This window comes from Prunus mume, linkage group LG1 (genome assembly GCF_029339155.1).
Source record: "Prunus mume cultivar Tortuosa linkage group LG1, ASM2933915v1, whole genome shotgun sequence".
NCBI classification, from domain to species: domain Eukaryota; kingdom Viridiplantae; phylum Streptophyta; class Magnoliopsida; order Rosales; family Rosaceae; genus Prunus; species Prunus mume.
Window position 1 is genome coordinate 22,975,418 of NC_142698.1, and position 18,143 is coordinate 22,993,560.

General features: G+C 36.4%; 1 long non-coding RNA gene and 3 pseudogenes across 1 annotated transcript; 1 reads left to right on the forward strand and 3 right to left on the reverse strand.

Moving 5' to 3' along the window:
- Positions 1 to 4,730: 4,730 nt before the first annotated feature.
- LOC103318656 (uncharacterized) lies at positions 4,731 to 6,701 on the reverse strand. The gene is made up of 3 exons (XR_016122281.1): positions 6,510 to 6,701; positions 5,573 to 5,713; positions 4,731 to 5,436 (listed from the first exon to the last, which is right to left on the reverse strand). It is a non-coding gene; the product is annotated as an uncharacterized LOC103318656 (long non-coding RNA).
- A 5,239-nt stretch (positions 6,702 to 11,940) lies between these two features.
- On the forward strand, positions 11,941 to 12,936 carry LOC148921351 (putative protein phosphatase 2C 27 pseudogene; annotated as a pseudogene).
- Positions 12,937 to 14,240: 1,304 nt separating this feature from the next.
- LOC148921352 (uncharacterized) lies at positions 14,241 to 14,932 on the reverse strand (annotated as a pseudogene).
- Positions 14,933 to 15,679: 747 nt separating this feature from the next.
- LOC103318675 (FH protein interacting protein FIP2 pseudogene) lies at positions 15,680 to 16,542 on the reverse strand (annotated as a pseudogene).
- Positions 16,543 to 18,143: the final 1,601 nt, after the last annotated feature.

Consider the following 18,143-nt stretch of genomic DNA (forward strand, 5'->3'; position numbering starts at 1 on the left):
AAGTATAGCTGAGTGGCTATACTATTTTATATATATAAAAAAAGGGCTCTGGTGCCATGTGTCAAAACAGTAAAGTCAGGCGGCTATACTATTTTTAAAAAAAATAGCAAAACAAGTATAGCCGCACGGATATACTATTTCTTAAACAATCTATTTTTTTCTAAGCCGGTCGGCTGTACGATTTTAAAAAAAAATTACAAACCGAGTATAGCCGCCCGGCTATACTATTTATAAATTTTAAAAAAGCACGGGCCGGCTATACTATTTATAAATTTTAAAAAAGCACGGGCCTAGCTCTTACGTGTCAAAAACAGTATCGCCGTTCGGCTATACTCTTTTACGAAAATAAACATTTTAAAACGAGTAAAACCGCCCGGCTATACGTTGTTTTCAAAATTTAAGGAAAACCATAGTATCGTTTTGCAGCATCAGCATCCTCTTTCCTATTTATTGGTAGGACAAAAGGGTCACGATGAGCAAGGGCAGCTGGAATTGTTAAGGCATGATTCAGGCATTGAAAGATAGAACCCATTAGAAGCATCTTCCCAATGTTTGGATCCAATGGTAGTGTGCAAAGATGGCGACCTGTCATGTAAGATTTTTCAGTCAACTACCATAGCTGATATTCAGTAGAGACTAGCATAACTTACATGCCAAGCGGAGTAATCTCCTCTATGTTATCTAAAGCTCCAGTGGTTTTGAGAAGTTCGATTGCATTTGAACAGCAAGAGGATCTGGTGGCCGAAGTGCCTTAGCCAAAAAACACCCAACAGCTCCAAGCAGCAAACTTGCAAAGGTGTTTGGAAAATTTCAGGTAACTGATATTGGAGCATTGCATCATGGATCATTTTTGGATATAGTGTGTAACAAACCCCAGGCTGCACACGGCCAGCACGCTGTCGCCTCTGGAATCATCACCAAAGCAATAAAATTTAATAAAATGTTTATTTTGACAAACCATAAATGGATCCACCTTGGTTGAGTCTCAACAAGTTTGACATACAGGTAAAACCTTGAATTCGGTTACTTCTGGTAGTAAATTATAACTGATGTGCTGAAGCCTTTGAAATCCATGATGGTAATAGACAAGCCAACTTGTTTAAAGCAGCATAACTGGTTTCCTTTGACCTTCCACAGTCTATGACATACACAACATCATCTATGGTGATACTACTCTCTGCTATGTTTGTAGCCAGCACAATTTTTCTTAGAAATAGATTGAGGAAATTTAGTATTTGAAAAAACAGGTGAAATAAAATAAGGGGAATCAGAGGTTAATAAATTATAACACCATGGATCATGCAGGTGTCGGAAACATATTAGAAAAATTGTATTACCAACGGTCTAAGTAATACTCCAGTGGTGCAAAATTCATGTTTTTTCGAGCAGAACGTTTTGATTCCAAGCAGATATGATAACCAACAGTTTCACCAAGATTCTCTTCCCTTTCAGAGGATATACGAGCAGCAACAGACACAACAGAAATACAACGATGTTGTGTGCGTATTATGTTGCAGTCAGCACCATGTAGACATGAAATTTCATAGTGCTGACTGCAAACATGTTTGAGTTCCCACATTGGAACAATAGAGTTCCTTGGAAGTCTTTATAAGACTTACTATTGGAAATAGAATAGTTTGTATTGGCTATGCAAGTGGCCTAATTGAGTGGCTTGTGGGTATGGCTTAAGGTTAAATGCCTAGTTAATTGGGTCGATGGTTAATTAATATATTTAATTAATCAAAAGATAGGCCTTGGGCTTTGGGGCTCAGGCCCCGTTTGGGATTGCTTTTTCGCCAACCTTTTGACAGCAGCTTTTAAAAGTAGGCTAGGTTGCTTTTCAAAGTTGCTTTCAAAAGAAGCAGAGATGAAATTTTAATGAATTTTTTTAATTCCCAATATACTATCATTCATTTTAAAAAATGACACCACCTCCCTCCACATCCAACTCCACCATCCATTCACTTCCACCACTTGCACCACCACATTCACTACCTCCACCACCACCACCACATCCTTCTCCTCCTCATCCTCCACCACCACCACCACAACCACCACCTCCTCCCTCCACCTCCACCACCTCCTCCTCCAAAACTCCACATCCACTACCAACTCCACCAATGCGCCAACACCACCACCACCACCACCATCTCCTCCTCTAAAACCTCCACAATACCACACCACCACCACCACTACCTCCACAATTGCCATCCTCACCACCACCACCACCACTACCACAACCACCAACTCCACCTTCATCACCACCACTACCTCCACTCCATCACTACCACTACCACCACATGATTAGTACATAACACTTTTAACATGTCATGTCTATTTTAGTCGTTATTCACAGTTACAATAATTTTATACTAAAATTTACCAAACACGGAGCTGCTTTATTTTATAGCTAATTATTTTCAAAGCATAGCATAATCAACTTTTTTTTAAAAGTGACAGCAATCTCAAACTTAGGCTCTATGATTCAAATTAAAACCAATTAGTTAATTATTTAAATAAAATAATTTACGTACTTTTTACAAAATTTTCAGTAACACACACAAATTCACGTATTATACAAATAATTTCAACACATTATTGAATAAGAATAACACATGGTATAAAAATTATATTAAAACATCAAATAGAGGAAGATTAATATCTACTTTGGATATATTGCAAATTAATATCCACAAGGTACAAACGAATGCAACTAGATTTATTATTAAAATTTTAATTAAATAGTATAGCCGTGCGGCTATACTAGAATTGTTTTTATAAAGACACGGTATAGCCGGGCGGCTATACTTATTCTTCTTTATTTTTTATTTTCAAAAACGTTACAGCCGCAACGGCTATAAGCAGTTAAAAAGACGTGTTGACACGTGGCGCCTAATGGCTTGAGTCTTTTTTATATTAAAATAGTCTAGCCGAACGGCTATACTCAGTTTTGAATTTTTTTTTAAAAAGACATGTGTTGACACGTGGGGCATAATGGCTCGGGGATCTTTTTTTATATTAAAAAATAGTATAGCCGAACGACTATAATCAGTTTTGAAATTTTTTATGATAGACAGGTTTTTGACACGTGGCGCCAAATGGTTGGGGCCTTTTTTATATTAAAAATTATTATAGCCGAGCGGCTATTTTAGTTTTGATTTTTTTAAAAAGACATGCGTTGACACGTGGCGCCAAATGGGTGGGGGACCTTTTTTATATTTAAAATAGTATAGCCGACCGGCTATACTCAGTTTTAGATTTATAGTATAGGCAAGAGGCGTTATTGGTTTTTTTTTTATAAATTGAATTTAATAAATAGTATAGACGAGCGGCTATAGTCTTTTACATATGTATTCATATATATATATATATATACATATATACACATATGTAGGTACGTATTTTTCAACAATACATTCATATTCTATAAACGTCTCACTTTCTCTTTAAAAAGCAAACATACAATAGTCGTATTGTACATGTACGTACGGTATTTATAATGTTTTGTACACGTAGTTTTTACAAAATTTTCAGTGACACACACAAATTTAAATTTAAACCAATTAGTTAATTATTTAAATAAAAAATTTCACGTACTTTTTATAAAATTTTTAACACACACAAATTCATGTATTATACAAATAATTCTCACACATTATTGCATAAGAATAACACATGGTATAAAAATTATATTAAAATATCACATAGAGGAAGATTAATATCAACTTTGGATATGTTGCAAATTAATATCCATAAGGTGCTAACGTATGCAATTAGGTTTATTATTAATTTGTTAATTAAATAGTATAGCCGGTCGGCTATACTAGAATATTTTTGTAGCCTGGCGGCTATACCCATTTTTGACACGTGGCTTTAAACGAAAGAGGTTCTTCGTTATTTTTTTATTTTAAAAACGAGTACAGCCGCGTGGCGATACTTAGTTTTGAAATTTTAAAAAAAGGCATGTGTTGACACATGGCGCCTAATGGCTGGAGTCTTTTTTATATTTAAAAATAGTGTAGCCGAGCGGCTATACTCAGTTTTGAATTTTTTTTAAAAAGACATGTGTTGACACGTGGCGCCTAATGGATGGAATCTTTTTTTAAAAAAAAATAATACAGCCGAGTGGCTATACTCAGTTTTATTTTCTTATAAAAGATATGAGTTGACACGTGGGGCATAATAGCTGGGGGTCTTTTTTATATTAAAAAATAGTATAGCCGTCGGCTAGACTCAGTTTTGGAATTTCTTTAAGTAAGACATGTTTTGACACGTGGCGCCAAATGGTTGGAGTCCTTTTATATTAAAATTAGTATAGCAGCTGTACTCTTTGAAATTTTTTAAGAAGACATGTGTTGACACGTGGCTCCAGTTGGGTGGGGAACTTTTTATATTTAAAAATAGTATAGCCGCTCGGCTATACTATATATATATATATATATCCCGCCCTTGCTCGTCTCTAGTAGCTGATCGAGTTTCTTCGCCCCTCTCCCGCTTTTTGATTATATATATATATATATATAGTATAGGCGTAGATGCGCCCCGTGAGAAAATAAAAAATAAAAAAAATAAAAAGAAAGCCGACATAGGGTTTAAAATAAACATCTCTTATAAGAATATCTCCTAAAAATCTTACAACTTTACATTTAAGAAATAAAGCTCTAACACTCTCATCTGATTCAACCTCAACTGGTTTATTAGTCATTTTCTTGCCCACTAATTCATCTGAAAAATTAAACAGGGTGAGGGATGAGCGACCACAGCTTAGTCGGGACATGAGATCTTACCACAGTAGATTGAAATTCAGTTTTGGGGGAAGGGGGAAATTGAAATTCTTCCGCAGTCAACTTTCCGGAAAATTAAAGTAAAGAAGTCTTTTAAAATTCATAAAGGATGTACTTGTCTATGTATCATGTTTAGAATCCATAATTCAAACAACTTCAAAAATGACCAGTATGCATGTTTGGATTTACTTTCACAAGTTCCCAACTCACACAAATGACCTGACAAACAAGTATTCCAATGGGCAACGGACCCAGGTAGGCAGACCAATGAATCATACCACCAAAACATTGAAAAAACACATAGGAATGAATGATGGAAGCTTATCACACCAGAATTGTGGCAAATCTGGTAAAGCCTATTCAGGTTATTTTCACTATCTTTCAGAAGTATCTGTAAAAGGGCAAATCTCGATACTATATATACTCAATATTGATCGGCATCACAATTTCATATTTCTCATTGCACTACGAAGGAAAATAAAACTTACCCCACGGAGAAACAGGATCCTCCTATCTGAACCAGTTATGTTACCTCCTAGCGCCTTCACAAAAAGCCTAAATAACTCAGGATGGCCTTCATATGTAGCCCCAGTAATCATATTACCATCAACAACACACACCAACAAGGTCTCGGGTTCCACCCAATAAGCACCTGCAGCAACAAGTACAGGTCTGTCAGCTGGGAAGGCCGTACGCTTCCTACCTTTAACCGAGCCTGCAGCTGCTGGGACAAGTTGCCCATGGCAAACCAAAGCAATTGGCTTTCAGGAGTCAGAAAACTTTCTCACCAATTCTAAAACCGACGCATCCACAGCAAGATATTCAGGTGCCCGTCCTCCTGGTATTATTAATCCATCATATTTGTTAAATTCAATGTCATCAAATGTTGCATTGAGTGCGAAATTGTGACCACGTGATTCAGAATAAGTCTGCAACCAAAGAAAAAAATACAGAAAACCAAAACACATATTAAAACAAAGGGGGACCAGAAAGACATGTAGCATTTGAAGATTTGTAAGTTAAACACAGATCACGATTCAGTAAACCTAGGTAGCCCATTATCAGGTTATTTTCACTTAGAGACGAGGGCACTAATGCAATTTTGTTTATTGAATATGGTGTACGCAGTGACGTTGGAGCCAAGAATTTGTTCACGCTGTCTTGTCCCCAGAACTCAAGCTCAATACAGGTTGGTTCTCTAGGCTCATAATGAATGAGCAAGCACTCTAACAAAAGCTCCTAACATGTGTTCTTGTTTGAGCTTACTTTAGTCTCGCTGTCCACACAACCTAGAACTATAACCTACGGATTGCTATTTGTCAATCTAATAGAGCGGCTCTAATCAACAACAAAACGTATTCATTTTGTCTATAATTAAGGCTACCAAAGATTGGCTGATGCAAAAAACTAAACTTGAAAGCGTGATGTTCGTTCGTAAACTTGACAAACTAATTTCCAGTCCCAATAGATTCCAAATTTTAGAGGAGGCAACATAATCCCATATGTGAGAATTGTAAGCACTTCAATCTTTGAGACAAATTTCTTGTTTTGGGTTTACAAATTCAAGTGAAGTAAGCATTCAATCTTCAATCTAATTGAGTGTGCTTAATTACAGAGCATGGAAAAGACCAATTGACAGTGCTCAAGTGATGTAATGAGGCTAAAGAAAACGATTTTCATTACAAATAGAAAAAGGAAAAGGCAAAAGAAGCAGAGGAGGGTGACCTGGTGAGCAGGAGAAAGTTGATGAATGGCTGTGCGACAGATATCACCAGCTTTCTTGCCAGGACAGACGGCATCAACGGACACTCCATATTCCTGCAGTGCTTAAAATGGAACCATCGCCTCGTAGTCTTCCACGTAGTCCCCCAATACCAACAACACCCTGCGTTCGCCTTTCGCCATTTTCTTGGTATTTGAGAGAGAGAGAGAGAGAGAGGGAGAGAGAGAATTTGGTTGGACTAAACTCTCAGATGGACAAAGGAATAGAATATGTTAACAGTATAGCCGCCCGGCTATACTATATAAATAGAATATCGAATAGTACAGCCCGCGGAAATACTCTATAAGTAGATCATCTAACAGTATAGCCGCGCGGCTGGACTCTATAAATGGAATGTGTTGAAGAGTATAGCCGAATATAAACAGAATATTCTAAACGTAGAGCCGGCTATACTCTATAAATAGAATATAGCCGTTCGGCTATTTAAATAGAATATTTTAAACTGTACCACGCTCCCAGCCACCACCATCTTCTTCGTCATTGTAATCATCGTCGTAAAATTCCGAAGAATTATTGTTTGATCCCAAAACTGGATGAAATTTTGAAGAGTTGTGGGAGAAATTCAGAACAGGGTTGTTGTTGTTGTCTTGCTGATAGTAACACTCGTCAAGTCTCCAAATTGGCGGTGGCGTGCTACAAAGCCCTCCTATTTTCCCTACCAATACACCGCGTTTCAATTTTTTCACCATTGATGATCCTAGCGGCCGCCCACGGACCGCCTAGCAACCGCCTAGCCTAGCCCACCTAGCCCGCCTAGCGCCGCCTAGCAACCGCCTAGACCGCTTAGTGCTCGCCTAGCGACCGCCTAGAGCCCGCCTAGCTGCCTGGTCCTCCTAGCCCGCCTAGACCGCCTAGCCCCAACCTAGCCCGATTGGACCGCTTAGTGCCCGCCTAGCGATCGCCTAGACTTCCTAGCCTAGAGTCGGCCTAGTGACCGCCTAGCAACCGCCTAGACTGCCTAGCCCGCCTTAGCGCCCGCCTAGGCCATTTATTCCGTAATATTAACAATATGAGTGAGTGTGTTCAAGGATTTAACCTGTAAAGAAGATTTCCGAACAACAACTGATAACCCAGAGCAGTTTCATGGAGTTATCAAAATGGTGGCTCTTGGCCAAGTAAGTCTCATGGAGATGGTGTTATCACAATGTGCTATTTGCATTAGTTCTTTATCTTTTCTGTTTTTTTGTTCATGTCTTGTTTTGATTTGTCTCTGTTACATGCTATGTTTATTCATTTTAGCACCTCTCGTAGTCATTTTCACCATTAAAGTATAAAGGTTTTTGCTTAAATATCGGTGGCTCAAGGCTGGTTTTGTTAGTTTCCGTTGATTTGTAAATCTTTCGGATAATGTCCCCTGTGTCTATTTGCTTGATATTACAATTTGCAGTTCTATTTTTCTACTTGAAGCCTAGTGCTAGTTCTATTTGACTGAGACCTTTCAATTAGATTTCATGAACATTAGTACCCACTTTATGTGAGTAGGCTAGTTATTATTTTTATTTAGTAAACTAGGCTACAAGCACTACTTACCTGACATAGTATCTTTTATTTTAAACATATTTATTTGCTGATTGTAACCACTTTTCCAATCGAAATCTTCGGGTATATAAATGTTGTGGGATACATTTTTGAATGTAATTTGGGAAAGTGTGCCAAATGATTGTGCTATTCATGATATTTTGATGCTTGTTCACAGAATTCTGACTTATGTGTTTGTTCTAAAACAATTGGTTAATGTTGTTGCATCTGTCTTGTAGCACTGCTGTAATTCTTACTGCAAAATGTATCAAGACAAGGAGGCCTCAGACTGCTAAGAGAGTAATTGAACAGGTGGAGCAGCAGCTTTCAAAAGAAGGGTGGCTGAATAGTATGACGGCAAGGCAGGAGATATGTCAGAAGCAAGCGAGGAAGTACTGACTGGAGCATCTCAGATATCTGGTAGCTAAACTGATGATCGAGAACCCAGCCAATCTTTCACTAATCCCTCTTGAAGAGGACAAGAAGATAGCCAAGCCAAGGCTCACCCGCTCCACTTCCTTTTGAGTCAAACCAGAGGCAGCAGCATACATGATGCATTACAGGTATATGAGATTTCTCTTTACCCATGAATGCCGGAGGGAAACTAGCTAATTAAGCTGATTGAGTTGCAGTTTTGTGATTCATTAACATGATTTGCTAGTATGCTATTGAGATATACAGCCCCTGCATTTTCCTTTTCTGTTTCTTAATATCTGGTTTTGAATAGTAAATGGTCTATAGGCATTTTGGAAAGTAATGCAACATGGCCGTTGTTCTGCTTACCAATTATTTGGCTAAGTATTTCAAGCTTTTATGGTGGGAATTTGCCTCTTATTTTCTTGCCAAATTCAGTTTGATAGGTGTGCAAATATTTTTCTTTGAGTTGTTGATAAAATTATTTTTACAAATGTGCCAAATTGTGATTTGGGGAAATAAGTAATGTGAGAAACAATATATATTCAAAAGGCTTGTAGCTCAAGTGGTTAAGACAAGTTCAGATTTGTTTTCCTCTCAATATATAGACTGGGGCAAAAAACAATATATAATGACTCTTAAAAGACCTCGACCCTCAAGTTCAGATTTGAACAAGTGTCAAAGTCTGTACTTTTACTCTTTGGCAGCTGATTATGGCTTTGACCCCAATGCTCTCGACCCTGTATGTTCTTTGTTCTTCAGGTGATTTCTTTCTGTAAAATTACTACTGGATCTTGTTAAGAAATGGTAGGGAGAAAATGAAAATTAGTCTTGGGGTTACAATTTTCTCTTCTTGTTTGCACTTTTAGTTCAAAATTTTGGGGTCTTTAGATTTTGGGCTTGAACTTGAGTTGCTAGTTGTGGACCAAATTTGGGTTATGTGATTTGAACTGATTTTGTTGTACGACGTCTCTCCTGTTGCCATGTCTCATTATCAAAATGATAATGTGAACCAGTTTGTGTAGTGGACTGCTTGTAGGAGTGTTCATGAAACTAGAACTATATGATGCTCAATGGAACAGCGACAAATTGACAAATATTCCGAGTTAGAATATAGAAATAGGTGCAGACATGAAAGGAATTCGTTATTGCAAAGTACCTTGCCTGCTAGAGGTGCTGTTGATTGTCTTTTTTAAAAATTTGTTGTTTCTGTCTGTAAGGATATCATCTTGGCCTTGCTGCTGAGATAAAACCAAATTCACTATGTATATGATTCTTGGGCATTTGAGCAGTGTTTTATAATTTTGGAATCCTTTGCATTATTTGGAAATGGTCACATAACGATAGAAATTCTTATTAGATCGGTTAACAGATAGTCCTATTCGAAAAATTAACTACACATATGAATGTAGTCATATAGATATGCAAATACAATTACTATTTTTTCTCATGTGGTACAAGATTATACATATACAAATAGAAAATAGATGGTTTCAACTAGGAATATCTTTTAACGAAATATTCTTTTTATCTACTACTGAGGGGAGTGAAGGTGAGGACATACATCTCCAATGTCCTCTCCTTGACCACCTCTGTTTGTACTCAGACTTCATAAACAAATTCACTTGAAACACAAAACCAAGCAGAGAAAATGGATGTGTTCTTGTGATGAATAAGCCCTCTTGCTTCTATTTTTCCCTTCACTGCTATTTTTTATTTATTTAAATAAATTGTTAATTCACAGAAATGAAAATCTAATATCATGTGAAAAATACACTCTAGATGCAGCAACAAACGAAAAGGACACTTCGGTGAGTGATAAATCAAATTTCAATATAAAGCACAGGTAATAGGCATATGAATATGTTATCCCAATAGTCACGATATTCATTCCCTATGTTAGGAATAGCATACAATCTGACATCAGGATTGGGATTCGCAGGCAAGACAGAACTTACTTGCATGGAACATGGCATATACAGATCAAAAACAGATTATTACTTGGTCCGTCATTGATACAAAAGGCACATATCATCCTGGTTTCCCAGCTTCCAGATTTGCTTCACTATTTCAATAACTTTCTCATCATATTCTGGAGCTCGACCTCCAGGGATTACAAGAGCATCATAACTTGAGACATCAATAGTATCAAAATCAGCTGTTAAAGTGAAATTGTGGCTTGGCTTCTCACTGTAGGTTTGATCACCTTCAAAATCATGGACAGCAGTTGTGCAGATATCACCAGCTTTTTTCTTGGGGCAAACTCCATCAACATGGCATCCTAGAGCTTGAAGGGATTGAAAAGGCACAGTTATCTCAATCTTCCATGAAATCCTACAAACATTGAGGGAGAGAAATTGAATGATGCTCAGTAGTAACTGTATAAGAATTAGTTCATTAACAAATGACAAACCCCTTAAGGGGTTACTTGAATGACACTAAATTAAAACAAGCAGCCAATCTTGATTTATTAACAATCTTATCACTGTTGTTGAACAAGTACAAGTTTGATCCAGAATAACAAGTAAAAAGAATATTTTGATGTAGGACAACTTAAATAATCAGCCTACAACTGCATATATGGTGGGCTTTAAGGTTTGTCAACTTGTATTTTTAACTTTTGGCATTGTAGAGTTTCAGTAGGATTCAAAGGATTAGATTTTAAAGGGGGGAAAAGGGCTGGTTCAAGAAAATAGGTTGCATGAAATCTGAAAGGCAACTAAGTTATGGATTTGGGGCTGCATTTGGACTTCGGAGAGCTAATAAATGGTAATATGGGCAATCTTTAGGGCTTTAGGGATTTAGTTGGGGGAAGGAAGGGAAGGATTGAACTGTAAAGAAATAAGCAAGCATTTTTAGTCCTTTATTCAATTTCAACATAAAACTTGAGATTTGAAATTCTTGAGTAGTCTACAACCCTTGGAATCATGATACTAAATGTAAAGTGGTCCTTTAAAATTCATAAGGAAGTTAGTTACTTGTCTATGTATCGTTCCAAATCCAGAATTCACACCACCTGAAAATAGGCAGTATGCATGTTTGGATTTACCTTCACATTTCACACAAATGACCTGAAAAACAAGTATTCCAATGTAAAACACAACCCAAATAAGCAAACCTATGAAGCATACCGCCAACACATTGCATACATACATAGGAATGAATAATAATACCACATCACAATTTGTGGCAAATCTGGTAAAGGACAAGCCCGGCCCAAGGTGCCTCGTGTCAAACGATTAGAGCCGTTGCGGCTATATATGCCGCGCGGCTATTTTAAAAAAATTAGGAAAAACATTATAGCCGCGCGGCTATACTATTTTGTAAAAAATTTAAAGAAGAATCTCATATAGCCGGTCGGCTATACTATTTTTAAAAGCAATTAATTAGTATAGCCGTTCGGCTATACGGTTTTTTCTTTTTCTTTTCATTATATCTATAATGATTGCTCGCATTGAAGGGGTAAACTTTTCAGCTCCTGTGCTTTCTCTTCATTTTTCTTTGTCATGTACATCACTTAGCGCTCGAGCCCTCTTGTATATTTCTTGACATTATTTTTTTCGTATATGTAGGTTTTATCAATACCTCCGCTGTCAAGTTTTCCATTTATAGCAAAGTTGTCGGGGTTCATCCTCTCCCTATTGATAAATATTGAGATTTTCTATTTAAACCTCACACTTCTCTTAGTTCACCCCATGTTCTAAGTTCACCCCAACTTTTAATTTAAATTTTCACAATTTCTAAGTAAACCCCACTATCTTCCCAAACTATCCTCCCAAGCTAAAAAAATAAGAAATAAAAGAGATTTTCTATTTAAACCCCACAAGCTACCTTTAGAGGAGAAAATACCTTCTGAGCATGAGAAATAGTAAGTATTAAATTAATGTTTTGATGATATTTCAGAGTCTTATTCATTATCTGTTTTCAAGTGCATAAACCCAATTGTGCCTCAAAAAGAGTAAGAATTGAGAAACTGGGAGGTGTGGTTTATGATGGCTACCTTAACGGTCAATTTCGGTGCCACGAGCTCTTGGAGATTGGCACATGAAAGGCTCCAAAGGTTCCTCTTGTCCCTTAAGCGCAGAACCGGAGCTTGAGGAGACAACTCTGAGTGAGGAAGATGAATTCTTGATCCTAGGCTGTGATGGGCTGTGGGATGTGATGAGCAGCCAATGCGCAGTTACAATTGCAAGGAAAGAATTAATGCTTCACAATGATCCTGAGAGATGCTCAAGAGAGCTAGTTAGGGAGGCACTCAAGTGCAATACCTTCAGTAGTTGTGGTATGCTTCTCCCCAAACCCACCACCTTTGCTTGAGATCCTGAAATTGAAATTCAAAAGGAGTATATTAGCAGAAGGTTTGAATCTTCTGCAGGAAGTACTAGATAGTAAATCATGATCAGATTTGATGCTTAATCACATTTGTGAATGATATTGAAGAATCGGTCATTTGGAAAGCTCAATTGGGTTTATGGTCTTTGGAATCGGGCACAGGATGTAGAAGAGTTTGTATTTTTTTAAAACTTAATTTGAAGAGTTGTGGGATGTGTGGGTGTGTGTATAGATGTACTAGGGTTAAGTATTAAGTTGGATGACCTTTTTTGTCTTTTTACACAATAATAAAACTTACAGCTTAATGATTTAAATATTGAGGTGAACTAAGAGAAGTGTGGGGTTTAAGTAGAAAACTTCTAAATATTTTATCCATGCTTAAGAATGTCTTATCTGTAAGTGCATATATGTAATTAGATTGCGACTGTAACTGGCCTGTTCACTATCCAAAACAATGCTGTGGTAATTGCACCTTTATAATTACCTAGTTTTTGTTTTTCCCCTTTACTTGTTTTAATACGTGATAAGATTATTGCCCTCTTCCTTAACCTGAGTTCGATCCTCCTTCCCATACATTAGAGTAGTTTAAAATATTGCATTGTTAAAAACAAAACAAAAAAGTCATTCTTCAACTGAAGAATTTGTCTTGATTGACCATGATTAAACAACAGGACAACAAGAACAACAAAGAGGTGCTGCCAATGGCCTTGCCATGACTGCAATGTCTCTGTTCAAGGCAGTTGGTCCAGCTAGTGCCGGTGCCCTGTAAGTTCACCAAAACACTAAAAGTTGGCTTGTTGCCTTGCCTTACCTTATACTTCAGCTATATCATGTCTAGTAACATATTTTCTTTTGCTAATCATATTTCATCTATCGACAGGTTTTCTTGGGCAGAGAAACGCCAGAATGATATCATCCTCCCAGGTATCAATCAATGTCAACCAACATTTCATCGTGGATTTTTGTTAGCTAAAAAGTTGTGGTTTTTTTGTTTTAAATTGTCCACATACTCGCAATATGAATTTGGTCCAAGCGATTTAGAGAGTGCATGATTAATTAATTTGTCGCATGCATTGTTGAATCTAATCATGTGCATTGAATTTAGCTTAGGCATATATATTTGTGATGAATTCGATAAAATTTATGTAACTATATTGTTTTAGCTAAATTTACCACTTGGTATATATTGGATTAATGTAGATGTGTGCAGGTGGTTTTCTTCATCCTATATGTGGTTGAGGCAATCGCAGTTCTGATGACATTTAAACCGTTTCTTACTCAACGTGGAGATGATTGTAAATGGAAGTTTTTGCCAAGTCCTGCTAGAGAAATACTTTGTAAATATCCTATCCTTTATTTAAATAACAAAAAAACAAAAACAAAAAATTCCAAAATTTAGGCTTGTAGCTCTAATAATAGAAGAAACGAGAAGGCCTGCATATAACCCCATTACTGGAAGGAGTAACAAGACCAAGCTTTGCACCCTCCAAATGTTGAAAATTCATTCTCTACAAATAAGCTTCTTGAAGAAATTTAGTATTATTTGTTGTCTTGATATTCTTCAGGTCTGCAGGTTCTCGACTAGCCCCCTCTAAATTTGCATTTGCCAGATCAACATCAAGCAATTGTGCAGAGACCAAGCAAGCCCCCTCTAAACTTGCATTTCTAAGATCAACATCATGAAGCTCTGTAGCAACCAAGCTTGCTCCCCAAAAGCTACAATTTTTCTTTGCAGAGCCAAGATTGGCACCGACAAATATACGGAGATTTGCCCCTACAAATTCTGAACTTTCCAAACTAGCATTGCTAAAGTTGGCTCCCTTAGCATCTACATAATTAAGTTTTGCGCCGTGAAGATCACAATTTGAGAAACACACATTTCTCAGACATGCATAACTGAAATCTATCTTAGTCAAGTCCAATTTCGAAAGATCAAGGCCAGAGAGATTAACACCTCTAAACCTAATTCTCTCATTTGATTGTATACATTTGATGTATCTATGCACTTTAGTTCTGCATCCAACTTTGCAACGATTTGATAAGCACGCATTTCCTCCTTTAGACCAGGCAGCTGAAAATATTCTGCCTCTCTTAGGAGTTGTGAATAAAATCACAAGATGTGTAATCAAGTCACATAAATACACATGCTCTACCTACATGCACTGGAATTGGATCATGTACATATTGCCAATCCAAACCTCAAAATAACGTATTCCAGTATTTATACATGTAGCATATCAATTCATGAGTGGCATGCACATAAGTTGATTAAAGGAAGAAGAGTATAAGGATCTTGTACCTCAAGTGATTAAACTAGTTACCCAAGCACGTGAGGCCCTAAGGACCTCTCTTTTGATTTATTAAGGTGTTCACCCGTTTTTGAGCCAATTTAGGCCCAAACATCCATTAATTGTTTTAATGTATTTAACTTAAATAATAACTAGCTTTGTTTTGTTCACAACTTTGTTCTCACACACTTCACTATTTGCCATATATATATATATATATATATTATTCAACAGCAACAGCAAAGTTAATACAAAGTTTATGGTGTAAATAGGATTCCTTTGTGGAGAAGAATACGATCAGAAAATTCTACCCATATTGTTCTCGAACATTCTCACTTGAAGTTAATTACATTTAGATATATTTTATATTTGACAACAAAATTTGTCAAACTAAATTTCATTGAGGGGAAAGAGAGATTACAAAAATTAGATATATTACATGAGAAAAAAACATGAGAGAAGCTCAACGAAGTTAGAAATATTGCAAAAAGTAGGGCAACTTGTCTGGCCAGTATCACATGCACAAATATTATCAACGAATTAATGCCAGCAAAAATTGATATCTCAACGAATTTCGTCTGGGTAGGCAGTAACAACGCCAAGATTTGCACCCACCAAATGTTGCAAATTCACATCTTGTACGTAAGAACCTATAAGATTTGCATCCCTAAAATTAGCATTTGTAAGATCAGAGTTATAAAGCTGTGCATTATCCAAGATTGCTCTCAAAAAGCTACAATTTACCAAGCATGAACTGTCTACCTCTGCAAAGCTAAGCTTGGCATCAACAAACGAAGCGTCACGGAGATTTGCGCCTACAAATTCAGAATTTGTCAAAGTAGCATTGTTAAAGATGGCACCCTCGGCATCCACATATTTAAATTTTACGCGTGTAAGATCACAACCTGAGAAAGACACATTTCTCAGGCATGCATAACTGAAATCTATCTTCGTCAAGTCTAGTTTCGAAAGATCAAGGCCAGAGAGATTGAAACCTCTAAACTTCATTATTGTAGCATTAGATAGTATAAAGTTGATGATATCCCTGCGCGTTAAATCTGCATCCAACTTTGCAATTTGATCGTCCTCCTTGTTTAGAAAAGCGTGTATTTCCTCTGTTAGACCAACTAGTTGAAAATATTCTGCCTCTCTCAAAAGCTCTGAATATTTACAACGCTCTTCTAACAAAGGAACAGTAGCATCCCTTAACCAATTAAGGATGTGCCGAAAATGTGTGCCATCCCTGTCAATAAAAACATACCCCTTTTCACAGTCTTCTTCACACGCAATATTATGGCGTCCACTAAACATTGCAGCAAGCATTGAGTTAGGCTCACGCTGAGTTAAGAGTATCAACACTTGTGCAAAATTTGTTTCCTCCGATATTGAGGCGAATTACAGAAGATTTCTTCAGCTCCTTCATCGCCATTTCGTCGAAACGAAAGATTTTGGTATTTAGGATTTTCAGAGATAGTTTTATTCTTCTTAAGGGAGGTATATATAACAACTTACATGTGTAAGAAGCAAGTAACCTAATTACAATAAATACAAAATTCCCAATCAAAACAGGATACAAATATAGTAATTAAAATTCGTAATTTACTTACCCTTTCCTAATCCTAATTTGAGTTCTAACTTACCCTTTCCTAATTCTAATTTGAGTTCCAACTTACCCTTTCTCTCATATTCCTGACTTTCCAGATTTATAGCTTCCACCCTTTCAAATAATAAATATATGTCACTAAATAAATTATAACATGTCATTTTAAACCCCATATTTCAAATCTCGATATTCATTTTGTAGATAAGAGGTCTCAAATTCAAACCGTCATGGCATCATTTGTGTCTGTGTTAGAGAGACTATTCCTTATACCCAAAAAAAAAATACAAATTTATAAATAAACCCTCCTAGACATGTATTTATACTATTAAACATAGAAACACACAAAATCAACCTCTCAACTTTTTGGGTGTGCTTATATATGAGTTTTAAGTGTGTGTAATGATGAGTTTTGGGTGTGTTTATATGTTTAAATAGTGCTTGGGTTTTTTTATATCAACTCCCATTTTGGGTGTTTTAGTGAAAAAAAAAAAACTTCCCTCCACAGGAAAATAGTTCGCAAATTTAAGACTACGATGATTGTATATTTGACATCATCTACTCTATATAATGTTTACTATATTGGGGCGTAAAAATGGTATTGCAGTGTCCTCCATATTGGCAGTCGACCTTGAGAGTTGTACCCATCAACAAACCTTCAAGATCACCTTATATACCTATAACTCTAAAACTAAACCCATCGCCTAATTGAATCCTAATCCTAGTTTGAGTTCCAAGCAAACCAAACTCTAGTAATTAGGGAGTTTCACTCCAAAATGGAGGTGGAAATTATAAAAAAACCCAACACCCAAAAAACTTTATAAACACACCCAAAATCCATCATTACACACACTCAAAACTCATTTATAAACACACCCAAAAAACTTTGGGGTTGATTTTGGGTGTGTTTCTATGTTTAAATAGTACTTGGGTTTTTTTATAAATACATGTCTAAGATTGAATTTATTTATAAATTTGTATAATAAGTAATCGCATGCCACTAAATCAACAAGTTCATTTTGAACCTCATATCTGAAATCTCAATATTCATTTTTAATAAAAGGAATTTTATCAACATTTTAATTAAAGAATTCGAATGTGTTTCTTTGATAAATAACGAAAACAATTGAATATTGTTCCAATTATTTCTATATAAAAAATGCTGAAGTAATGTGGTGCCAATGTTCTTATCACGAGTGCAATGTGTTCGTGACAAGGAACACATTTTTGCATTTGTAAGATCAACATCATCCAATCTTAAGATCAACTTTGCGTGTTTCAAATTATCCAGTGGTTATTTGTCAATCCCCAAAGTTCAAATCACTTGCAAAAAAGGCCATGACAATGACCTTGTAATGGTGAAATTGTTTGATAATGCAACTGCCTTGTAATTATGAACTTGTTTGTTTGTTTTGGCAAGACTT